This window comes from Pongo abelii, chromosome 6, assembly GCF_028885655.2.
Source record: "Pongo abelii isolate AG06213 chromosome 6, NHGRI_mPonAbe1-v2.0_pri, whole genome shotgun sequence".
In the NCBI taxonomy this organism is placed as follows: domain Eukaryota; kingdom Metazoa; phylum Chordata; class Mammalia; order Primates; family Hominidae; genus Pongo; species Pongo abelii.
Window position 1 is genome coordinate 79,921,212 of NC_071991.2, and position 27,703 is coordinate 79,948,914.

The window sequence follows — 27,703 nt, forward strand, 5'->3', positions numbered from 1 at the left end:
TGGTGGCTATGAGGAGAGACCCCATCTGCTTCAGAAAAGCAGAAGGAAGAGTAAGGGGGACTTTTTCTTGAGCTTAGGTATGAGCTCAGTCACAGTGAAGAGCATCAAGAGGGCTCTTGGGGTCCCCAGCTCTAGGCCTTGGCTCTTGGATGGATCTCTGGATCCCTGGGCAAGAAGCAAGCCCACTTCCCTAAAGGGTGAGTCCTGGGCTTGGCAGCATTAACCCCAAGCTGATTAAATAGCCCTTGGTCCTTAAGTGAACATTGGTGGTAACCTGACAGTATTCCCTGTGGGCCTGTGGTGGTTGTAGAAACATGGATAGACTCCTCTGCCTGGGAAAAGGGGAAAGAAGAATGGGAAAGACTTTGGTGGTTTTGGTCCCAGCTTAGCTGCAGTAGAATACAGTACCAGGTAGGCTTCTAAGGATTCTGACTATAGGCCCTGGCCTCTAGACAGCATCTGTGGACCCGTCCCAGGTCTGGGGGAACTTGGGATGCTTAAAGGAAGGACATAAGCCTGACTGGCTCTACCACCTGCTGATTATAGAGCCCTAGGGCCTTGAGCGAACATAGGCAGTAGCAAGGTGGTGGTTACAGTGGGCCTTGGGCAAGGCCCAGTGCTGTTCTGGCTTCAGGTCAAATCCAGTGCAGTCCCAGTGTTGGTGGCCACAGGAATGCTTGTGTCACCCCACCCCCAGCTCCGGGTGGCTCAAAGAAGACAGAGAAACTTTGTTCATTTGGAAGAAACTAAGGGAAAAGAACAAGAGTCTCTGCCTGGTAATCTGTAACATTCTTGCAGATATTATCCAAGAGCACCAAGGTGGTACCTCTACGAATCTGCAAAAACCACAGCATTACTGTGCTTGGGGGTGCCACCTAATGCAGATATGTTTGCAGTGAGCAAAAACTTAGATTGCAATACCCAAGTCTCTTAGAATACCTGGAAATCTTTCCCAAGAAGGACAGGTACAAATAAGCCCAGAGTGCAAAGGCTACAATAAATACCTAACTCTTATATGCCAAACACAGATGAATATGCACAAGCTTCAAGACCATCCAGGAAAACATGGTCTTGCCAAACAAACTGAATAAGGCATCAGGAACCAATCCTGGAGAGAAAGAGATATGTGACCTTTCAGACAGAGAATTCAAAATTTGAGAAATTCATATTTGAGGAAAGTCAAAAAATTCAAGATAACACAGAGAAGGAATTCAGAATCCTATCAGATAAATTTTAGATAGAAGTTGTAATTATTAAAAATAATCAAGCAGAAATTCTGGAGTTGAAAAATGCAGAAGAATGCATCAGGTTTTTTTGTTTGTTTTTGTTTTTTGAGACAGAGTCTCACTCTTTGCTCAGACTGGAGTGCAGTGGCATGATCTCAGCTCACTGCAACCTCCACCTCCCGGGTTCAAGCGATTCTCCTGCCTCAGCCTCCAAAGTAGCTGAGATTACAGGCATGTGTCACAATGCCTGGAAAATTTTTGTATCCTTAGTAGAGATGGGGTTTCACCATGTTGGCCAGGCTGGTCTCCAACTCCTGACCTCAGGTGATCCACCCAACTCGGCCTCCAAAAGTGCTAGGATTACAGGCATGAGCCACCACACCCAGCCTAGAGTATCTTAATAGCAGAATTGATCAAGCAGAAGAAATAATTAGTAAACTTGAAGACAGGCTATTCAACAATTCACAGTCAGAGAAGACAAAAGAAAAAAGAATGAAAAAGAATAAAGCACAGCTGCAAGATCTGGAAAACAGCCTCAAAAGGGCAAATCTAAGAGTTACTGGCCTTTAAAAGGAGGTAGAGAGAGAGATAGAAGTAGAAAGCCTATTCTAAGTAATAATAACAGAAAATTTCCCAAACCTAAAGAAAGATATTAATATTCAAGTATAAGAAGGTTATAGAACACTAGGCAGATTTAAACCAAAGAAGACTGCCTCAAGGCATTTAATCATTAAACTCCCAAAGCCCAAGGATAAAGAAAGGATGCTAAAATCAAGAGAAAAGAAACAAACCACGGTGGAGCTCCAATACATCTGGCAGCAGACTTTTCAGTGGAAACCTTATAGGCTAGGAGAGAGTGGCATGACATATTTACAGTGCTAAAGGAAAAATGCTTTTATCCTAGAATAGTGTATCCAGTGAAAATATCCTTCAAAAATGAAGCAGAAATAAAGAAGACTTTCCCAGATAAACAAAAGCTGAGGGATTTCATCAACACCGGACCTGCCCTACAAGAAATGCTAAACAGAGTTCTTTAATCTGAAAAAAAGGACATTAATGAGAAATAATGAATCATTCAAAGGTAAAAAAATTCACTGGTAATAATAAGTACACAGAAAAACAAAGAATAGTATAACACTGATTGCAGTGTGTAAATGACTCATATTTGAAGTAGAAAGATGAAAAGATGAATGACATATAATAACTACAACTTTTTAAGACATAGGCCATACAGTAAGATACAAATAGAAACAACAAAAAGTTAAAAAGCAGGGATATGAAGTTAAAGTGTGGAGATATTATTTGTTTTTTCTTTGCTTATGCAATCGGTGCTAAGTTGTCATCAGTTTAAAATAATGAGATAAGATAATATTTGCAAGCCTCATGGTAACCTCAAATAAAAAAGAACATGCAATAAATACACAAAAAACAAAAAGCAAGAAATTAAACAACCACTTGAGAAAATCAGATCAGAAAATCACCTTCACTAAAAGGAAAACAGGAAGAAAAGAAAGAAGAAAGAGAAGACCACAAAACAACCAGAAAACAAATAACAAAATGGCAGGAGTAGTTCTTACTTATCATTAATAATATTGAATGTAAATGGACTAACTGGCCAATTAAAAGACACAGAGTGGCAGAATGGATTAAAAAAAAAGACCCAATGATCTGTTGCCCCCAAGAAACATATTTCACCTAAAAAGACACATATAGACTGAAACTAAAAAGATGGAAAAAGATATTCCATGCAAATGGAAACCAAAAGGGAGCAGGGGTAGCTATACTTATATCAGACAAAATAGATTTTAAGACAAAAACTACACAAAGAGACAAAGAAGGTTATTATATAATGATAAAGTGGTCAATTCAGCAAGAGAATATAACAATTGTAAATATATATGCACCTAACAGGGGAGCACCCAGATATATAGAGCAAATATTATTAGAGCTAAAGAGAGAGACCCCAATACAATTATAGCTGGAGACTTCAACACCCTACTTTTTAGCACTGGACAGATCATTCAGACAGAAAAGCAACCAATAAACATTGTACTTAATCTACACCATAAACCAAATGGAACTAATAGATATTTACCAAACATTTCATCCAGTGGCTGCAGAATACACATTCTTCTCAGTACATAGATCATTCTCAAGGATAGGCCATATGTTAGACAATATGATCATTTCAATTGATACTGAAAAAGCATTTTATAAAATTTAACATCACTTCATGATAAAAACCCTCAAAACACTGGGGATAGAAGGAACATACCTCAATATAATAAAAGCCATATATGATATATCCACAGTTAGTATTATATTGAATGGGGGAAAACTGAAAGCCTTTCCTCGAAGATCTGCAACACAAGGATGCCCACATTCACGACTATTATTCAACATATTACTGGAAGTTCTATCTAGAGCAATCAGACAAGAGAAAGAAATAAAGTGCATCCAAATTTGAAAGGAAGACATCAAATTATCCTTGATTGCAGAAGATATGATCTTATATTTGGAGAAACTTGAAGATTCTGCCAAAAAACTATTACAACTGGTAAATTCAGTAAAGTTTCAGGATACCAAATAAACATACAAAAATCAGTAGCATTTCTATATGCCAACAGGAAACACTTCTGAAAAAGAAAATGACAAAGTAATCTCATGTACAAGTTACAAATAAAAGGCTGGGCATGGTGGCTCACGCTTGTAATCCCAGCACTTTGGGAGGCTGAGGTGGGCAGATCAAATCAAAATGAATTAAAGACTTAAATTTAAGATCTCAAACTATGAAACTACTGGGAGAAAACTTTGGTGAAAATCTCCAGGACATGGGACTGGAGAAAGTCTCTAGGACATTGGACTGGGCGAAGATTTCTTGAGCAATACCCCCACAAACACAGGCAACCAAAGTAAAAATGGACAAATGGGATCCCATCAAGTTCTGCACAGCAAAGGAAACAATCAACAAAGTGAAGAGACAACCCACAGAATGGGAGAAAATATTTGCAAACTACCCATCTGGCAAGGGATTAATAACCAGAATATTTAAGGAGCTCAAACAACTCTACAGGAAAAAAATCTAATAATCTGATTTAAAAATGAGAAAAAGATCTGAATAGATATTTCTCAAAAGAAGACATACAAATGGCAAGCAGATATAAGAAAAGATGCTCCACATTATTGATCATCAGATAAACGCAAATCAAAACTACAATGAGATATTATCTCATCCCAGTAAAATGGCTTTTATCCAAAAGACAGGCTATAACAAATGCTGGCAAGGCTGTGGAGAAAAGGGCAACCTCATATGCTGTTGGTGGGAATGTAAATTAGTACAACCACTATGGAGAACAGTTTGGAGGTTCCTTAAAAAACTAAAATTAGAGCTACCATATGATCCACCAATCCCACTACTAGGTATATAAGCAAAAGAAAGGAAATTAGCATATCAAAAAGATATCTGCACTCCCATGTTTATTGCAGCACTATTCACAACAGCCAAGATTTGGAAGTATCCCAAGTGTTTGCCAATAGATAAATGGACAAACAAAATATGGTACATAAATAGAATGGAATACTAAACAGCCATAAAAAATGAGATCCTGTCATTTTCAACAACATGGATGGAACTGCAGGTCACTATGTTAAATTAAATAAGCCAGGCACAGAAAAACAAATTTCACATGTTCCCACTTATCTGTGGAAGCTAAAAATTAAAACACTTGAACTCATGGAGATAGAGAATAAGACAGTTACCAGAGGATAGTAGGGTGGGGCCAGGGGTGGGGGCGGAATGGGGAGGGAGGGGGACAGAAGAGAAGGAATGGTTAATAGGTATAAAAAATAGAAAGAATGGACAAGATCTAATATTTGACAGCACAACAGGTTGATTATAGTCAATAATGATTTAATTGTAAATTCTAAAATACCTAAAAGAGTATAATTGTACTGTTTGTAACACAATGGATAAATGCTTGAGGTGATGGATACCTCAATTACTCTGATGTGATTATTACACACTGTATACCTACCTGTATTAAAATATTCCATATTCCCCACAAATGTATACACCTACTATGTATCCACAAAAACTAAAACTAAAAATACTAAAAAATTAAAAACAATTTGTATTGGTTTACAAAAATGACATTGGTTAGTGATTGGCTATGCAGTGGCAATTTTTAAAGTATGCTATGGAAAACAAGACCACAGGTGCCAAACTGCCAGCCCTTTGACTTGAACCTTATGCTGTGAGACAGAGATGGAAAAATCCTTAACCTGAATCTCTGGTCCTAAGGGAGAGGCAGAAAAAAGGCAGTTTTTTCCCTACAACCCAAATCTCTTACCCACAAGATAAATACCAAAAACCTTTGTTCTAGAGAGAGTTTGAAAGAATAGCCCAAGTAAAGTCTAGACCTTTAATCAAAGAGTGGAAGAATTAGGTCTGGAATTTTAGTAACATCCACCACTTTACATCTAATAATTTATCTCAGAATAGGAAGAACACAAAGGTTTCGAAGGCTGACCAGGGGTCAAGTTCGGGAAAAATGTTAGAGGATGGGATGGGTTTGTTGTGACTCTTGCTAACAGCACCAGAAATGTTGACCTAAAAGGAATAAACTGAGGCAAAATTAATATGGAGAGTTTGGGCCACAGTTGAGGATTGCAGCCCAGAACACACTTCCAAGTTTCCTTGAGGGGGGTGCTCCTGAGAAGAAACTAGAGGCTTAAATTTTTAAAGAAAAAAGGACAATTACAAATGTTATCAGGAATTCTCATTGGTTAACAGAAGTAACATTGCTTCGTGATTGGATGTATATTCTTACACTGTAAGGTATATGACATTATAGTTATTTAGCATCAGTCTAGAGCCTACATAATAAGTATCTTCAAGAGATAATTATTTGGCTCAGGGGAGAGTGAGATGTAACTGCTGTTACATTTTAAACGCCTTTCTGGGCCTAATAATTTAAAAGGGCTCACATTCTTCACATTAAAAGGTTTTTTTCCTTCTCAGAACCACACTCCTAGAAATCCAAGGGCTCTTTCCTGGCTTAAGCTCCACCCTGAACAGAGGGGTTGGGAAGGCTAAATGGAAACGAATATTCCCACTCAGTAAGAGACATATGGAAATGACATCTCTCCCTGGACCATCAAGTTAACTCAGCTGGCCTGCCTATTCTCAGGAGTGATCTGAGAGAGGATGGTAGAGAGGTGTACTGTTCCCCAATCTGATGCTCTGCCTGCTGCTCTCAGTCGGTGTCATTCATTCTTCTTATTGGGGACTGACTGCCTCAGAAGAGACTTCCAAAAGGAAAAAGATCTCAAGAAGTTGATCAAAATTTGCAGCACTCACGTGGGTCCTATGAAGTCTCAAAAAATATCTAGATTCTTCAAAAACTGGAAAATTTTGTGATTAGTTCACTATAAAAGATGCTTATTGAATACCTCTCATTTGTTTTCATTTATTCAACAAATATTTATTGGCCACCCACTCTGTAGCAGGCTCTGTTTTAGGAGCCATAGCAGATACAATAAGTAAGATAAGATCCTGTTTTGAAGGCAGTTCCCATTTATTTGGAAGGGAAATGCACACAGAAATAATAAAAGCAAATAATAGAAAAAGGTATGTGCCCTACAGCAGTATAAACAAATGACATTGTGAGGGAGGGGTGAAAACAGAGAAATCCTACTCAGATTGGTAAACCAGGATGTCTTCATGGAAGATAGCATTTAACATGACCCTTGAAACTACACAGAAATTTGACAAAGATGGAGTAAGAAAGAGCATTCCGAGAGAGAAAACTGCATAAAGAACAGGGTAGTCTGAGCGCGGTGGCTCACACCTGTTATCCCAGCATTTTAGGAGGCCATGGAGGGCAGATCACTCGAGGTCAGAAGCTCAAGACAAGCCTGGCCAACATGGTGAAATCCCCTCTCTACCAAAAATACAAAAATTAGCCGGATGTGGTGACATACGCCTGTAGTCCCAGCTATACAGGAGGCTGAGGCGGGAGAATCACTTGAAACCAGGAGGCGGAGGTTGTAGTGAGCCAATATCTCACCACTACACTCCAGCCTGGGTGACAGAGTGAGAGTGTCTAAAAAAAAAAAAAAAAAAAAAACAGAGTAGAACTAAGGTACATAAAGTAGTTGGGTGTGGCAGGAATGATAATAGAGACAAATAAGCAAAGCATGATTATTTAAGAAAAAAAAGGAATTGGTCTATGTGCACCATACTTATAGATCACAACTCTAGCCAATAGCTAGTGGAAGCTGTAACATCCCAAACAAGCTATTTTGTAGACTTCTGTAAGGTTCCTGAATAAATATAAATGATATTTTTGTTCATCCAGTTTAACCTGGGTCAGATGCTTTAAGCCAATGCAAAGTGCTAAGCTGAGCCCTTTCCTTAAGGAGTCTTCTTTTTAGTGGATAGATTTGGGGAAACAAAAACATGCTGAGTTTTCCTAAATAAAAATATGGATAAGCTAAGGTAAACATTGATGATTAGAGTTAGTTCTGACTGAAAGGAACATGGAAAGCTTGTGAAAAATACCCATTTAAGTGGATTTTGAATCAGGGGACAGGGACTAGAGAAGATGGAAGTGGAAAGATCAAGGTCCTAGCCCAATTTTAATGGAAGAAGCTCCTGGAGATGTGAGTGCTTCTGATTAACTTGCAATCTGACCACAGAAGAAATCTGACTTAGCCAATTAACTGTGGATGTTAGATTAGCTTTTCATTAGTATTAATTGTTATGATGGATAGACAATTTATGAATTCTGAGGAATACTCCACACATTCAAACAAGGGTTTTATCTTTTAAAAGCATCATTATAACAAAAATAATATTATATGTGGCTACTATTCCCTCAATGTGGGGAAAGAAAGAGGGGGTTGTGGAAGGGTTTTGGAGAAGTGGATGATGACCTTGAGATCTAAAAGATAAGATATAGGGAGGCCACATAGAGAAGGAGGTATAGGGAGGATATTCCAAGCACAGACAGCAGCAAGCAAAGGGGGCAACAGGGAATTTAATGGAATCAAGAAATGCCAGTAGTTGTGAAGGGCTGCAGTACAGAAGGGTTAACAGAGAGGAGTGACCATAATGATGTATGAGCCACATCTTCTAATGACTCATATACCACATGAAGTTTAGCTCTTATCCTAAAGACAACGGAAGTCACCCAAGCATTTTATACAAAGAGCAGACTTTCACTTTAGAAAAATCCCTCTGGCAGCTGGAAGAAAAAGAGATGAGTAATATGTAGGCAGATTGAAAGCAGAAAGACCCAGTCCACATTCCAAGTGACCAGTTGGTGGCCAAAGCATGGTGGGGGCCCCTAGCCGAGTGTATAACTAAGGCTTGTTCTGAAGAGCTGGAGAAAGAACCTATGTTCAAACCGCCTGGTTATATCGTTAAAGTCTCTCGCTACCCCTTGTTTGTCAGAACATTGCTTGAGCCAATTTTTTAAACCATAAGCCTGAGGAACAGGAACATCACATACATTGAGGAAATTTTAATTTAACTTTCCTGAGAGCTGGAAACCAACTTCTTGCAAAGTTCAGCACATTCCTCAAAGCTGCTCTCACTTCCCTGCCTAGCTGAGTCAGGAAGGAAAAGGGCTTCGTTGCTAAGACAACTCCATCCAAGGCCTTCCACATTGCCTGCCCTCTGCTTAAACCCTCTGGGATTGCTTGGAAAATTACAAACCTAAACTATAAATGCCTCTTCTTCACTTACCTTTTCCAGAAACACCACTTAGATATTGCTTTCTAGCAACCATTTTATTTCTGTTACCAGTTTCACCACCCCAGACTCTCCCTTTCTAAGGAAACCTGGACTTCCCAGTCAAACTGGATTTTATTTTCTGATATTTTCAGACTTCATTTGCTATTATTCTATTTGTTTGAAAACCATTCTAAGAAGTAGATAGGGAAAGAGAAAGGATGCGTCTGATCTAATATATTGCTCAAGTCTAGGTGCTATGAGGCATACAAGTACCAAATCTACACTCATTTCCTTGTTAAAACATATGACACCATATATTGAGTAATAGCAATATTATATACTAGCATCTGGATTTCAACGAAGTGTTTGGCAAAGTTTCAGGATAAGGAACAAGGTGAGGAAATGAGGACTGGATAAGGTTGTATGGTTAGCATGATTCAAATCTGACAGTATCCACAAGGTGTTGATTAATGAATTGCTGTCATATTGTGGGAAGGGTTCTAATTTTAACCCTTTCCTGTTCCTCAAATTTATAGTCACTTAGATAGCAACATATGCTGTTAGTTGTACAAATGACCCAATTCATTTAGTGCAATTCTAGGCACTTAGCAATTGTTCAATAAATGTTTGTTGAGTTTAATGGAGAGGAAACTGTTGATACTTTATGTGACCAAATCACAATTGTAAATAAGTTCATTAGGCTGAAAGTCAAAATACAAATATGATGATATTGAAAAGGGATAAGTGAATTTTGTGCTTTTGGACTCAAATAATCAATGGTACAACTATAGCACTTGGAAAGCCCAGTTTAACGTATAAATTAAAACATGTCTTTAAAAAGTTAGCACTACAGGCTAAATATGAATTAATAGGCTGTTCCCTTCTCCTACAAAATTAATATAAGTTACAGAATGTCATGTGCTGATCAAGGGCAATCATAGCCTGTTGTTCTCTGCGCTGTTTAGATAACATCTGGAAACTGTGTTTCATGCTAGGCACTGCATTTTGAGAGGATTGTTAATCAAGAAACCATAATGCCAAGGGATTTCTATAAGAAATAGGTAGAGATATTTGGATTATATGCCCAGGTTATTTTTTAGAAACTTTTTTTTTTTTTTTTTTTTTTTTTGAGACAGGGTCTCACTCTGTCACCCAGGCTGGAGTGCAGTGGCATGATCTCGGCTCACTGCAACCTCGGCCTCCCAGATTCAAGCGAGTCTCCTGACTCAGCCTCCCAGGTAGCTGGTACTATAGGCATGCACCACCACACCCAGATAATTTTTCTATTTTTAGTAGAGACAGGATTTCACCATGTCGGACAGGCTGGCCTCAAACTCCTAACCTCAGGTGATTCACCCACCTCAGCTTCCCAAAGTTCTGGGATTACAAATGTGAGCCACCGCACCGGGCCTATTTTTTAGGAACTTGAGCAGGAGTAGGGGTGGTAATGGGAGTCTTCTTGATAGCTACCTCCACATATCCAAAAGCTATCATCTACAAGCAAGATTTATTCTTAGTAGCTCTAGCTTAGCTCAACTAAGCTAAGTTTAAATTAGCTTAACTAGGAGCTTGAAAAAAAAATGACAAGCAAATTTTTGGCTCTAGATAAGAAATATTTCTTTATCAAACAAAATGATTGACAAATGAAACAGTGACTACCCCAAAGTAATAGTAAAATGCAGGTAATTTGTAAAGCAAATTGTTGCATGAAATAGTTTCATGGGTTTTTTAATGTTTGTAAATTTATTAGGTAACCCCCACTCAACCAGAATAGGTTCAAAGCAACTCCTTAAAGTACTCCATATTTTGAGGTTCCATCCATCTCTAAGACTGTCTGATTGTGATCACAGTTATGTTGCCAGAAAGCCAAGAACAAAACAGAGTTAAATCACTGTCCACCACTATCATCATGCAGACTGAGAGACATAGGGTTTAAGAAATATTAATTCAAGGCCAGGCACTGTGGCTCATGCCTGTAATCCCTGCACTTTGGGAGGCCGAGGCGGGTGGATCACGAGGTCAGGAGTTCAAGACCAGCCTGACCAAAACAGTGAAACCCCGTTTCCACTAAAAATACAAAAATTAGCTGGATGTATAAAAGCGCCTGTAATCCCAGGTACTCAGGAGGCTGAGGCAGGAGAATAGCTTGAACCCAGGAGGCGGAGGCTGCAATGAGCTGAGATTGCACCACTGCACTCCAGCCGGGGCAACAGAGTGAGACTCCATCTCAAGAAAAATAAATAAATAAATAAATAAATAAATATGAATTCTGTTGAATTCCACAAGTGTTTTTTGATTTCTTCTTTTGTACTAGGCACTTGTAGGTACTGAATTTATAACTGAATAAGACACAGTACTTGGCCACAGGAAGTTTATAGTCTTACGCTGGAAAACGTCCTGAATAACTTCAAGATGCTTTCTGTAACAGTGCCTGCCATAGTTAATACTTGTATTAGTCTCTAATTGCTGCTGCAACAAACTACCAAAATTTAGCACCTTAAAAGAGCACAATTTTTTTTTTAAATGTTGTTCTATTGCCCAGGCTTGAGTGCAGTGGCATGATCATGGCTCACTGCAGCCTCGACCTCCCAGGCACAGGCAAAGCTCCCACCTCAGCCTCTTGAGTAGCTGTAACTATAGGTATGTGCTACCATGCCCAGCTAATTTTTGTATTTTTTGTAGAGATGGGATTTCACGCTGTTGCCTGGGCCAGTCTTAAACTCCTGGGCTCACGTGATCCACCAGCCTCGGCCTACAAAAGTGCTGGGATTACAGGCATGAGACACTGTGCCCGGCCAACAACACAAATTTATTATCTTATGATTTTTGGAGGACAGAAATCTGAAATGGCCACAGAGGTGGTATCTGTGAGTGAAGTGAGCCAGCTGGGACCTAGGGCAGGAGGAGGGCCCATGCCCTGTGTACATGAGGAAGCTGCAACTGAGTTCCAGCCAGTTTTAACCATGTAATATTTAGCCCAATGTTGTTACGTATTTCCATTTTTCAAGAGGAACTGCAAATCTGGCTATTTATATATAAATAATCAAAAACTTTAACACTGGCAACTCCTATCAAACACCTCTGTGGACCAATTTGGCCCACATTCTACTAGTTTGCAAACTCTAGTTTAAGACAAATAAAAGACTTGGCTAATTAATCAATGACTCTAAACCTGGAGTCTGAAATAGAATTCAGGAGTCTATGAATATGAATGGGAAAAAAAGTGTCTTATTTTAATTTATAGGACATAATTTACATATCTCTTCATACATCTCTATATTTAAACATAGAAAATAAATATTATATCTTTATTTTACTAACCTCTAATAGAAATTTAGCCTCTCCTTATTTATGAACATCAGTCATAGACCACAGTACTATTGGGAATACCTGTAAATATCACCCATAGAAATCACAAATATTTTCATATTATACTACAGTGTTGCAGTGTCTCAAAATGTCTTCTACGCTCATCATCACTTTGAAATGGGCAATTTGTAGATCTACCCTAGATCTTGTTGTGTAATATACTAATGAAGAATCACATACAACACCATCATCATGGATTTGCTTTTATTTTAATATTTCGATAACTATATTTCATCATATTTGGTTACCTTTGTAATGATATTTTATTTAACAAACTTAGAAAGATTATTCTGAGATTTCAATAGATGTCATAAGACTACAAAGGGATTCATAGCGCACGTGCCTCTGTCTCTCTCTCTGTCTGTCTCACACACACACACACACAGACACACACGCACATACAGACACACACAGACTAACACATATACGCACCAACTCTTGAACCAAATGAGGAGAATGAAGAAGAAAGCAAGACAAAAGACTCCTCAAAAATCTTTGATTAAATGTTTGTGTGTGGCCACCTGGCCCTTGTCAATCTGTAACTGTCACTGAGGCATCCTTATTAAGTCTTTGAGCCTCTCAGGTGCTGCAGTTAAATCCAATTTCAGTGACTAGGAATAACTGAGCCTTGGTCAAAAACAGAAGCCTGCTGTTGTTAAACTATATTATTAAAGTGGGCTACCCTAGGAAATGCATTTTATTCAGTAAATAAGTCACACAGGAACTTAGGCTGTATAGCTAGAGATGCTGTTCTTTTGTTTGAGATCTTGCTGGACTGCATAGTTAGAGATGCTGTTCTTTTGTTTGAGATCTTGCTGGGCTGAGGAGCTTCTGATGGCTTGCGCGCCAGCCCATTTAACGAAAGACTCTCTCTCTCTGCTGATGGATGATCACTGGTTTCTTTGCAGGTCTGGGAAATGTGTTTGGCTTGCTCCCCGATATGACATGCCTGCTCAGCTTGCTGGCTTTTGCAAAGTTTAGCTCAGTTGTGGGTTTTTCTTGCTTCCAGGAGACTTGGGTTGGTTTTTCACATTCCTAGGTCTCCTGTGTCTGAAAACCTTCAGTTTGGCTTTACAAATGATCCTATAATGTAACACTAGCTCCTGAATGGTAACATAAGTTTGGTAATAATAATAAAATAGAAATAGGGAGCGATCAGATTATTAGCATGGGCATATGAATTAAGCCATATTGCAACAAATCTGTTTCAAGGGTAATAATCTTAGTTTGGACAGAATTGAATTCAAGACCTCAGCCTCACTGGCATTTCCCACATCCACTTCCTCTAACTATGAAACTTTCCAGATATGTACTTGAATGATATATGTTCCCAACTAGACTTCATGTGGTCTTCTAAAAGAAAGTCTCCTCTCAACCTCTTTTTTCAAATGCCCTGATATTTTTTGAGTCCTAGGTAGCTGAATATCCTCCAAAGTTATATATAAGAAGGTCCCCATACCTCTACGGTCTCCAAGGACAGAGATTATTGTTTCTTTTGTTCATCAGGTATCTCTAGCCTGGCACATGAAAGGTGTTCAAAAAATATTAGTTAGTTTAACAAATAAATGAATAAATGCAATATGAATAATTATAATTACAATTACAATACTTTCCTCAAAGATTATTGAGAGAATTATTTGGAAACATTCATGAACTTTTAAGTCTTATGAAAGTGAATAAATTGGATTCACTAGTGCCATAAACCATGGTTAATTCCACACCTTCTCTTTATGTTATGTCCAGTGAGAAGTGCAGAAAGCACATTTACACAACTCTAATCGTCTTTTGTTTATATAAAAACCTGTTTCTAAGCAAAATTATACAAGTGACATATTTCATATTTGCTGCCATTCAAACCTCCTTTATCAGTGCTACTCTATTTTGAGGGGGTATCAATTTCCAGGGGCCCAAAGCCCTCAGAGAATCTTGTACATTTTACATAATTAGTTTTGAAGATTCTCTCATCCTTACTGCAGACACTGAGCATTTGCTACCATTGCCTCTTCACCATCACAACTTATCTTTCCTATCTTATATTCTTTTTTTTTTTTTTTTTTTTCAGACAGAGCCTCACTCTGTCACCCAGGCTAGAGTACAGTGGTGTGATCTCGGCTCACTGCAACCTCCACCTCCTGGGTTCAAGTGATTCTTCTGCCTCAGCCTCCCAAGTAGCTGGGGCTACAGGTGCACGCCACCACACCCAGCTAATTTTTGTATTTTTAGTAGAGACGGGGTTTCACCATATTGGCCAGGCTGGTCTCAAGTTCCTGACCTCATGATCCACCCACCTCGGTCTCCCAAAGTGCTGGGATTACAGGCATGAGCCACCATGCCCAGGCTCCTATCTTATATTCTTTCTCAGCATTAAAAAGCCAAACTTAAAACTTTGTGTATGTGGTCATGTTATCAGCGCGTTACTACTTAATGTGATATTTCCCACGTGGTGTGTATGTCTTTCATTAGGAGCAGCTACTTCAGCCCTCCTGGCAAAATGACAGGAGAATATTGGCTCTTCCAAGAACACTTCATATGGTGCCACATTGACAGCTACCTATTTTATCTGTGCATAAATCCCCCACCGGAAACACACACTAAGGTGTTTCTCATCTGTGCTCTAAGTGGATGAGTAACTAGGTTCAGATGGTGAACTAGGAGACTCGGGCAAATTGCCCCCTCTCTCTCTGCCTTAGGTTCTTTACCTATAAATTGAAAAGCGGGGAAGGTAGTGCCCCAGATTTTCTCATCTTTTCTGCACCTAAAACAGTAATGATTCTGAGATTCACTGGAATATGCTTCATATAAAATAAACCAGGTTAAAAGGGAAATCCTTAAGAGATACTGCTGTTTTTCTCACACTTGCCATTAGAGTCTTTATGATAATAGAATAATTTAGGAGCCAAAAGTATAATATATATTTTTTGCAGTACATAAGCTTTATGAAGACAACAAAGTGATTTTTGAAGAATGACCAGCCAGGCGCTGTGGCTCACGCCTGTAATCCCAACACTTTGAGAGGCTGAGGCAGGAAGATCACTTGAGCCCAGCAATTTAAGACCAGCCTGAGCAAAATGGCAGAACCCCATCTCTACAAAAAATTCTACAAAAAAATTAGCTGAGTGTAGCGGCATGTGCCTGTGATCCCAACTACTCAGGAGGCTGAGGTGAGAGGATCACTTCAGTAGGGAAGGTTGAGGCTGCAGTGAGCTGAGATCATGCCACTGCACACCAGGCTGGGTGACAGAGTGAGACCCTGTAAAAAAAAAAAAAAAAAAAAAGAGTGACCAAACTCATTCTCCAAAGAGAACTGAAGAATACAAATTTTACTGAACTATACAGAATATATTCCACAGTGCATTCTGATTACTGCTTTTATTTCCTCCGCTTTCAGGATCTTGTGACACCTAGAATGATTCTTCAAGCCACTTATTCTTTGTGATAACACATTTCTATCATAGATCCCAGTATATCTAGCCTGAGCTGAGTCTTCAGCCTTATCAGGACTATCATCTTCAATGTGAGAAACAAAGATCTAAATTTCTATTTTTTTGTGGAGGGATTACTTCCTAGTTGAGATTCTTTCAACATACAAAAGCGGGAACACCATGAAACTTTCTCTTAAAAAACATAAAATATGCCTGTTGCAAGATGCGATTGTAATGTTATTATTCAATCAGTTTGTGTCCTGCATAGTGAAGGCACATGTACACAGATATGTTCATCAGGGTAAGGCTAAACTGCTGCATCAAAGAGGATCTCCCACAACCAAAGCTTACAGGCTTAAAGAAACAAATAAATTGACTTTTTGGTCATGTCCCAGCCTGAGATATATGTTGCCAGATGGTACCCCTGCTGCATGGTGGCCATTTAGGAACCCAAGGAAAAGGTGGCTCACCTGTCCTCAATATCTGTTCCCTAGTAACAACCTAAATTCCACGTATGAGCTTAAAAATAGACCACTAGCTGGTAATTTTATCACTTTGTAGTTTAAAATGTGATCCATAAATCCTCTTACTTCTTCGCCGTATATATTTGCCTCTCTTTTTAAAAAATTCATGGCATGGTGACTATTTTTATGCCGTCATATGTAGTGGGTAAACTGTTGATAAAATGTAATACAATTCTCATTTTTTTAAGGTTCTATTGAGGGAATTAATGAATCTGAAGATTTCCTTGTACTATATGTATGATTCTCCTGTTCGATAAAAGATGTCAAGGATTCATAATAAACGTCTAGGTTTTTTAACATCTTATTTGCCATAGTGTTGATACACCAATATCAGGCTGTTCTTTCTGCAGCAGTGACCAAACTTCAAAATATAAAGGAATGTGTTCTTTTGTGTTCTGTTTTTGTTGACACTGGATTTTTGTTCTGAACAAAAATAAAAACTTTTCTTTTTTTTGGTTAAGTAGAGACTTTGACCAAAAAGAAAACATAAAAAGACAACAATGTGTTGGTGTAAGCCAGGAGACAGTGGTGACTGTTTTTATTTTTATAGTGCATTATGAAAGGCAGTTTTCTAAAAAGTTTGAAGGCAGCTAAGAATGAAATACTTTTAAAGATCTATGGCTCTTTTAAAGATATGACTTGGATGATCAGCATTCGTCTTTGAGCAATGAAAAGTAAGTCAGTTTATACAGTAGCATATTTACCAGCCTAGAAAAGAAAAAGGTATGCTATTCACATTCATGGAATCCAAGTTTCTTTTCTGCCATGGAGAACCAAGATGTTTTATTGGTTCAAACTGTCACACAGTTTTTTCACAGGGCTAGGTCTCTTGGGCAAGGAGACCCACAGCAGCTGAGCAAACACTCTGGAGTTATATGTAGCTCAAGACCACCACAAGGGTTGCTAGAGGAGGGCAGGCCAACCACTCTGTGGGATCTGAGGGAGTGGCTTCTGAGAATTAGATGGTCTCAGGGGTATCAGAAGCCTGACTGTGCATGCCTGCCTTCGGCCTGGTGATAGATCCCCGCTAGGGTGCTGAGGCTCCCAGATCAGCAAGGTCTCACAGCCCCTCAGCCCCAATCAGGTAAAGCCTGGGATCCCCTTTCAAGCCCTGTCAGACAGCCAAGACACTGACACTCGACACTTGGCCCTACCTCCCAGAGAACTGCTTCTCAGGCCTCCCATGGCTGTCCCACAGTAGTTTTGGCCCAAATCATTTCCTGCTACATTTCCTTTCTCCATTGCCGTGTAGAGAAATGTGATGGGGCATGAAAAATAGAACTGTGAGCCAAATAACACACTCTATTTGAAAGGAATGATCTGGTATCCTTCAATAAAAAATAATTGTGCTTGTAATATCAAATGTGTGGCTACAGACTTGCAAAAAAACCAAAAGACCGTGGGATGGAGTGGTATAGTGGTAGAGAACAGAGAGACAAGAGATCAGAAGCACCTGGGAAGAGAAGGGTCCTAATTAGAAGATGTGGCTCCAGTGTTCTTGAAGGCACTCAGCTATAGTCAAGGCCTGTCCATGACACAAAAGGGTGAGGTGAGGTTAGTGATACATATTAGCCTAATTGACTAATAATTAGTTTGTATTATTAAGGATGGTTAGAAACCAGTCTCACATCTTGTAGTATATCATTATTAACAGAAATATTCGTAAGCTAAGGTTACCACATATATCATTGTATTATTTGCTCTAAATATTCTTGGAAGGTAATTCAGTTGGAAAGCAGCCATTCTCTTCACTAGCATGTGCACTCATGTGCACACACAGAGCACTCAAGGAAGGACTGAAAAGAGAAAGACGAGTAAGGAAAAACAACTAAGGAAAAAGTAAGGCAGAATTTGAAATCAAAACAAAATTACATCTGAAATGATGTGATTAATAAAGTAGCCAAAGAAGGGCACTCAAATATCAAAGTAATACATGAACAGAGATATTTTCCAAAACTCCAGGTAGAATAAGAGAATCATTTCACTGTACAACTACAACAATATACACGCAACTAGTCTTCCTTTCTAGTCACAACAAAAATTACTTGAAACATATACAGAATGAAGGAAAGAATTCTGGTTTTGATACTGAGAATTCAAGGAGAGTAAAGTTATTTTCTCCAAAGGCTGAAAATCTTATATGTGTGTGTGTGTGTGTGTGTGTGTGTGTGTGTGTGTGTGTGTGTGTATCAGTAGTTGCTGTATATATATATATATATATATATATATATATATATATACATACATATATATATTCTATGAGCATATAGGTAAAATTTCTTTTATCTCTTTCATCTCAAGAGCCTGAAATAATTTAATCTTCTTGCAAAGTTTCTTAAAGAGAGACTGTAAATGTTTACATTATTAAGCATGTATTTAATGGAGAAAAACAAACAAGAACAAAAATTTCAGCTGAGGCATTTTTGCCAAGAAAAGATCTCCAGAGTGAATTTTGTGACGGCTTGGAAAAAATAGAATAAGGTAGGTTCTGTGTAGAATAATGCTATTTGGAAAATTATAACTGGATTTTAAATCTATTTTATGATAGTAACAAGTCACTTCAAGTTTTTCCTTACATGGTGTTAATTAAGCTACATAAAATCAGGTTCATAAAATAAACTTTTCTTCTTTCACAATAGAAGAATCTAGCAGTTATCACTTTAACCAAGTGATCAAATATAGGATCTCCAGTAATGGAACACATTGTCATGATATGACTCTTGATGTGATGGTATTGGAAGTATATAACATAATCTATATTGTATTTTCCCAAAAATATTTAACCTAAATATTAGCACAAGAAAACAATCAAATCCAGATTGTGGAACATTCTCTGAAACATATTGCTCTAACCCTTCAAAAATGTTAATGCCATGAAAGATAAACAGGAGAGGGAACTATTCTAGATTAAAGGAAACTAAAGAGACATGACAACCATATGCAATGTGATATGGGTTGGATGTTTGTTCCCTCCAAATCTCATATTAAACTATAATCTCCCATGTTAGAGGCGGGTCCTAGTGGGAGGTGTTGGATCATAGGTGCGAATCCCTCATTAATGCCTTAGTGCCATTCTCATGATAATGAATAAGTTCTCTGAGTTTGTGTGAGACCTGGTTGTTTAAAAGAATATTTCTCTCTCTCTGTCTCTCTCTCTCTCTGTCTTTCTCTCCTGCTCCTGCCATGTGATGTGCTGGCTCTCTTCACCTTCTGCCAGCATCGTAAGCTTCCTGAGCCCCTCACCAGAAGCAGTTGCTGACACTAGGCTTTGTATATAGCCTGTAGAACCATGAACCAATTCTAGTATATGGGTTTTCATTGTACTATTCTTTCAACTTCTCAGCATGTTTAAGATTGTTTAAGGACACTGGGTTATTAAATAGTAAATGAAGACTATTTCTCTCTTGTTTTGTGGGGGAAGGGGAAGTTTCCTGTGAAGACCAAAAAACCTGCTAGACAAATTCCATAAGAGCTGTAACACTCTGTGTTTCAGGTAATAAGTGAAGAACGGACAATACATTATCTCCATTTTTCAATTTCTACTATACCCTCATGTATCTAAGTGCTGAGCATCACTGGTTATAAAATAAAAGATAATCAGATACTATATGCCTTTTGAAAGAATACACCATTACTATGAAGTAGTCTTGCCAAAAAATCAAACCTAAAATGGACCAAAGACCTAGGTCAGTCATTTGCAAACATCAGTGGGATTAGGAGAACCCAAAAGGCTTGTTAAATCAGATTGCTGGACTGCAAGTCCAGAGTTTCTGATTAAATAGGTTTAGGGTAAAGTCCAATCATTTTCATTTCTAACAAGTGGGAGTGCTGAGGCTACACTCCATGATCATCTTTTGAAAGCAAATTTTCTAGATTAACCTGCTAATTTGCAGAAACTGCAAAGGACAGAGAAACATGTTAAATAATACCATGGGGATGTTATCAACAAAACCAGACTCTGGGCAAGTCTAAAAGAAAAAAACACTCCGTGTGTCTTAAATAAATAAATTGCAATTTAAATAAAGATGAAAGGGGAATATATAGGTTAAAAGAGATTTAGGCCAGGCCCCATGGCTCATGCCTGTAATCCCAGCACTTTGGGAGGCCGAGGCAGGTGGATCACTTGAGCTCAGGAGTTCAAGACCAGCCTGGGCAGCACAGTGAAAACCTCTCTTTACAAATAAATACAAAAAAGTAGCAGGGCACGGTGGTATGCACAGATCACCTGAGCCCAGGAGGTCGAAGCTGCAGTGAGCCACGATCATGCCACTACACTCCAACCTGGGCAACAGAGCGAGACTCTGTCTCAAAAAAAAAAAAAACAAAAAGAGAAAGAAAGAGATTTAAAAGATATGCCAATCAATTGCAATATGTAAAATTCTACTTAGATTCTTATTTAACATTACTTTTTTAAAGCATATTTATTACATTTAAGAGAAAATTAGAACTTTGGCCATTGACTGGATGAATTATTACTTTTATAGATGTGTTAGTGGTATTTTTATTTTTTTGAAAGAGAGTTCTTCCAGCACTTTGGGAGGCCAAGGCAGGCAGATTGCTTGAGTCCAGGAGTTTGAGAGCAGCCCGGGCAACATGATGAAACCCTGTCTCTACAAAAAGTACAAAAATTAGCCAGGCGTGGTGGTGCACACCTGTAGTCCCAGCTACTGGGGAGACTGAGGCAGGAGAATCGCTTGAGTCTGAGAGGCAGAGGTTGCAATGAGTTGGGATTGTGCCACTGCCCTCCAGCCTGGGTGACAGAGTAAGACCCTGTCTCAAAAAAAGAAAAAAATCCTTTTATGTTGATATCAGCCTGTCTTCCAGGCATATTCAAAGTACACATGTGATGATTTCTTCATTATTTTGACATTTGAGATGTCGAAATACTAAACCGCCAAACACACACATAATCAATATAAGTTCTATTTTAATCACAAGCAAAAATATTAAAAATGATTTCATTTAATTGTGAAAATATCATATATAAAGAATACATTATAATAATAGCAGCATTGGAGCCAGGTGCATAATGTCACGAGAAATTGTGTCCAGCTCATGAAATAAAAATCCACAATCCTAGGGGGCAGAAAAAAATGTATTATCAATGTGTAGTTTAAAGAATAACAATAAAATAAAGACCTGTGCATCCATCAACCAGCTTAAGAAATATAATATTATCAGTACCCCTAGAAGATCCTGAGGGCTCCATATAAATCACCTCCCCGTCACTGCCCCGGAAGTAACTACTATGCTGAAATTTGAGCTAACTATTCCTTTGCAGAACTACATGCTTTTACTACCTAATACTATAGTTTCATCAGTTTAGATACTTATATAAATAGAATAATAGCATATGCATTTTTCTGTGTATTACTTATTGTTGCTGTTGTACAATCTTATATTTTTTAGATTCAGCCATATAAATGTATGCAGCAGTAATTCCTCTATATTCACTGCCATATAGTATTCATTTGAACAGATATTCCAAGATTTATCAGTTTTTGTGTTGACGGATGTTTCATCTCTTCCTTTCCAAATTTTCAGCTGTCCTATTTGATTGCACTATTACCTCCATTACAAAGTTACACTAGAATAGTGATGGAGATCAGTTCTTCCTGACTTCAGTGGAATGTTTCCCATTAATCATGATGCTGGCTTTTGGGCTGAAATATACATTTATATCATAGTTAAAAAAGTATTCATATGTTGCTATTTAATTGAGCGTTTTTGTCAAAAATGATTGCTGAGTTTTGGCAGGTGCCTGTTCAGCATTTATGGAGATGATGGTGTGATTTTTCTCATTAGTTCTTCCAATTTAATAATTTTTTAATATAGAAGTGTCATTGATTCATGAAATGAATTCCCCTTGCTAATGACACTTGAATCTTAAAATTTGTTCCTAGAACTTATTTAGGAGTTTAGTATCAATATCTACACGTCAAATTGATCTGTAGGTCTTTTCTTTAAAACAATATGTCAGAATTTGGAATCAAATGTCACCTTCATGCCATAAAAATAATTTGGAATAGTACTTTTTTAAATGCTGTGGGCTGTCTAAATAGCGCTAATATTGTCTTCCCTCTAAAGACTTGGTATAACTTTCCATAGAAACAAATGGGCCTGAAGCTTTTCTTTATTAATTTTCTCTGTTTCTTCTAAGGGGATCATTTTGTTTAGATTTGTCTATATCTTTTCTGATTTCAGTGTGGATATGCTGTATTTTCTTAGCTAAAAGTTATCATTGGCCAGATGCCATGGCTATGCCTGTGATCCCAACACTTTGCGAGGCCGAGGCGGGAGGATCACTTGATCTAGGAGTTGGAGACAAGCCTGGGCAACATATAAAATCCCGTCTCTATGGAAAATACAAAAATTAGCCAGACAAGGTGGCTGGTGCCTGTGGTTTCAGCTACTTGGGAGGCTGAGGTGGGAAGATCGCTTGAGCCCAGGAGGTGGAGGGTGCAGTGAGGCGAGATTGAGCCACTGCACTCCAGCCTGGGTAACAGAGCCAAACCCTGTCTCAAAAAAAGAAAAAACAAAAAGTTACTCTTCTCATTCAGATTGCCAAACATATTTTCACAGAGCTGAGTGAAGTTCTCATGATTATTTTAATTTCCTGTTTCTGTCTTTATTTCCCTATGATCATTTCTTCTTTTATTTATTTGGGTCTTTTGTTGCTTTTTTGATTAGTTGACTTAGTGTTTTATCTATTTTATTGTTGTTTTAAGGAATGTTTTATATTTAGTTATTAGTATTATATTTCTATGTTCTAAATCACTAATTATTTTGTTATTAAATTCTTCCATTTGCTTTGCTTAATTTTTATCTTTTTCATCCAGGTGCTAAAACTTTATTAGTTTTTCACTTTTTGAATTCTAAGAAAATTATTTAGAGCTATTGAATTTTCCTCTAAATGTTGCTTTAGTTCTATCCCATATGTATGGATATTTACTATTCCCATTATTGTTCTTTTATAGAAGTTCTATGATACTAGTTTATGTTTGTTAACCCAGTTGTTTAAAAGTGAACTTAAATTTTTTCATGAATTAATTTGTACTTTATAATTTTAGTCATTGTATTAAATAATGTTGGTTGTATTATTTCTACATTTTGGAGTTTATTGAGTTTTTTAACTGACATAACAGTTACTTTTTGTATATATTGAGAAAGCAACTAAAAAGATATATTTTATATTTTTGGAGTACAAATTTTGAGAAATACATGTGTATATATACCTTATCTATCCTATTAACTATGTTTCTTTTAGTTCTTTATATCTTTATTTGTGGTCCTTTTGATCTACATTGACTGCTTCTTCTCTTCCACACGCATGGCAGAAATGCTCCTCCCCACCCCTTTTAGTTTAGAGATAGCTATATTAATTGCTTTGCATGATGAAATGTAAGCAAAAGTAATGTTCATCACTTCCAGGTAGAAGCCTTTACAGGTTGATGCACAATTTATCATGTTCCCATTTGCTTGCCACAGTATCCAAAAGGGAACATTTCAGATGAAGGAGGAGCCATCAGCTTGCATCCCTCAGTAAAGAAGACATTGAAAACATGTCCCTGCTGACCCATGATGGACATGTGGTATAAGCAAAAATTACGTCTTTGTTAGTTTAAGCTACTGAGATATAGGGAGTGTTTGTTATCTAGCAGAATAAACATAACCTACCTTGCCCTATTATAGAAGTAAGAATGCAACAGTCTTCAAGTTAGATTGATTCAGTAGCCCAATGACATTTATCAAAGACTCCATTTTTCCACCATTCATTCTTGAGTTCAGCTTCTTGCTGATAACAAGAGATGCATCAGTTCTAGAACTCATATTCAGAGAAGAAATAGCAAACTCAAGAAGAAAAAGCATCTTTTCTCCAATTTTCTCTTAGAAGCAGGGAAACTCCCTGATGTATTCCAGCAGATAGCCCTTTATACCTCATCAAGTAGAATTATGTCACATGCCCACTTCTGAACCAATCACTGGTAAAGGGGATGGAATTTTCATGATTGACTTAGATTAATGATCTAGGATGATATAGATGTTGGGGTGCTAACCACAATGACTTCTACCAATAGCAAATAATATCTATGAGTATGTACACACATATGGAGGAGCTATTATTTTTAAATATTTTAATCATAATAAGAAATATACAATAGAAGCCAGGCATGGCCTGCCCTTGTAGTCCCAGCAACTAAGGAGGCTGAGGTGGGAGGATCACTTGAGTCCAGGAGTTCGAGGCTGCAGTGAGCCATGATCACACCACTGCACTCTAGCCTGGGCAACTGAGCAAGACTATCTAAAAAAAAATAACAAAAATAAAAATAAATTTTCAAATAAAAAAATTTAAAATAATAAAAAATATAATTGCCTTGATAAATATAAGACATAATCTACATTTACCATTCCAGAGTCATTACTTTTCCCAAATTCTGAACTTAAAATTTTTTTGGTTTCCTTGGGGATAGTTTCTACATTTTGATTTGTATCTTTCTTTTTCTCTTTTTTCTATTTTTATTATTATTATTATTATTTTGAGACAGGGTCTCACTCTGTCACTCAGGCTGGAGTACAATGGCACAATCTTGACTCACTGCAACCTCTGCCTCCCTGGTTCAAGGGATTCTCCTGCCTCAACCTCCCGATTAGCTGGGATTACAGGTGCCTGCCACCACGCCCAGCTAATTTTTGTATTTTTAGTAGCGGCAGGGTTTCACCATGTTGGTCAGACTGGTCTCGAACTCCTGACCTCAGGTGATCCACCCACCTCAGCCTCCCAAAGTGCTGGGATTAAGGCATGAGCCACCACACTTGGCCTGATTTGTATCTTTCTTTTGTCTTTTATTTGTAATAAAAGTCCCTTATATGTCATCAATAAAAACAGAGGAAAGGTTAGGCCGGGTGCGGTGGCTCACACCTGTAATCCCAGCACTTTGGGAGGCCAAGGTGGGCAGATCACGAGGTCAGGAGATTGAGACCATCCTGGCTAACACTGTGAAACCCTGTCTCTACTAAAAAAAATACAAAAAATTAGCCAAGCATGGTGGCAGACGCCTGTAGTCCCAGCTACTCGAGAGGCTGAGGCAGGAGAATGGCATGAACCCGGCAGGCGGAGCTTGCAGTGAGCCAAGATGGCGCCACTGCATTTCAGCTGGGGCGACAGAGCGAGACTCCGTCTAAAACAAACAAACAAAAAACACAGGAAAGGTTAAAATATGTAAAATTATAATCCAGAACAACCAATGACTGAAGTTTACTTGTAAATTGGCATGTAGCTGAAAAAGCCATAAAATATCACTTTAACCAAGGTTTCCAAACTTTCTGACAAGTCAGCTAAGTTTGGCTATTTTGTTTTACTTGGCTGAAATAAATGCTGAAATACTTATTCTATCTAGACATCAATCAATTACCATGTATATTATCTCCTTGTCAAACACTGCTACTCCTGTTTTATTATGTACTTACTTATTACAAATGGTACATGATGTCATGATACTGAGTTATTTTCATAACTTAATGATCTTATATTACAATTTGCTTATAGGTAAAAATGTTTGTTCTATTATTTAAAGTACAATAAAAGTATTTAAATGCAATATCTTTTCATGTGGGTGATATATTTTTACTGACTAAAATGCAAATCAGAGTTTCCTAAGCATTTTAATGCACTAAATTTATATTAGAATCTAACGCTTAGGATAAATCAATCATTCCTAAACCAGATTATAAGATCTTTGGGGATAAAAATCAAGTCTCTCAAACCATATTATCTGGTACACCGATTAAGGCTCCAGAAATACTTATTGACAATATGATCTAATGAGAAATAGTCAAATTTTAAAAATTAATTACTTATTGAAATAGCAATCCGTACTCATAATTTTGAAAATGAAGCAAGTCAGTTTTCAGCCCAGCATGTAAGAAGCTTGAAAATTGCTGCTCTAATAACAACAAACAAAAATATGAACAAATTGAAAAATCAACAATTCTTAGATCTATAAGAAAATGAGGTCACAGGGAGAACCACTGCCTCTCAAGTTGGAGAAACCAACAGATAAAACAGAAAATCACAACTTACTGGAGGAGAAACTCATGAGCTGAAACTTCCATGGGAACCGGCACCATGGTAGGAAAATCTAAACTTTAATTGGCAAATTGCTGGAGGCTTAGTGTGGACATATCTGAGAGATAAAGACTCCAGAGGGATTCAATCATCAGAGGGCACTTGAACTTTTGTAAGTTTTATCTCTTGGAGCTCTATTAAGTTCTCATAATGAATAGTAAAGAAAAATCCATTTATGTTTCTGGCAAGAGCAGGGGACAATAAACCACTGTGGAATACGTCATTGTGTTCTGTTCTCAATAAGACCTATCTGGCCAGTCACAGTGGCTCACATCTGTAATTCCAGCACTTTGAAAGGCCAAGGTGGGAGGATTGCCTGAGCCTAGGAGATCAAGACCAGCTTGGGAAATATAGAAAGATCTCATCCCTACAAAAAATAAAAAATTAGCTGCACATGGTGACAAGCACCTGTAGTCCCAGTGACTCGGAAGGCTGAGGTGAGAGTATCATTTGAGCCCAGGAGGTCAAGGTTGCAGTGAGCCATAATTGCACTACTACACTCCAGCCTGGGCAACAGAGTAAAACCCTGTCTAAAAAAAAAAAAAAAAAAAGAAAAAGAAAAGAAAAGAAAAAAAAGCCCTGCCCTCAGGAGAAACCATTTAACAAGAGCCTAAACTGCTGGGGTTTTATCAGAGCCTAACTGATCTGGGCTGGGGAGCATCACTGGTGGGGGCTAAGAGGCATGTGTGAAGTTCATAATTCAGAGGGCTGAGATTTAATCATGGGACTATACAATGCTTCTCTTCCTCCAAGACCTTAGCACCATGTTACTAGAGGCCTATTTACAGAAATTCCTTTTATTCAATACATTATGTACAGCTATCAAGAAATAATTACAAAACATACTAAAAGGCAAAAAAAAAAAAAAAAGGACAGAGAAAGTATCAGAGCCAGACTCAGATATGGCAAGGATGTTGGAAGTATCAGACTAGGAATTCAAAAGAGCAGGGATTAATATGCTAAGGACTCTAACGGACAAAGTAAACAGTATACAAGAACAAGAACAGATGGATTGTGTAAGCAGAGACAGCAATGTTGTGAAGGAAATCAAAAATGAATATGAGAGAATAAAAACACTGTAACTGAAATAAAGAATGCCTTTGGTGGACTGATTAGTAGAATGAACACAGCTGAGGAAAGAATCTCTGCACTTGAGGCTATCTCAATAGACCTCCAAAACATAAAAGCAAACAGAAAACATACTGGAAAAAAAAACCCGGAATAAAATATCCAACAACTGTGGGACAACTATAAGAGGTGTAAATACATCTAATGGGATTACAGGGAGAAGAAAGAAA

The 27,703-nt window shown here is 37.9% G+C and overlaps 1 non-coding gene across 1 annotated transcript; it reads right to left on the minus strand.

Annotated features, from left to right (window-relative positions):
- Window positions 1–19,698: 19,698 nt before the first annotated feature.
- On the minus strand, window positions 19,699–19,762 carry LOC112134471 (U7 small nuclear RNA). Its single transcript, XR_002915896.1, has one exon. It is a non-coding gene; the product is annotated as a U7 small nuclear RNA (small nuclear RNA).
- Window positions 19,763–27,703: the final 7,941 nt, after the last annotated feature.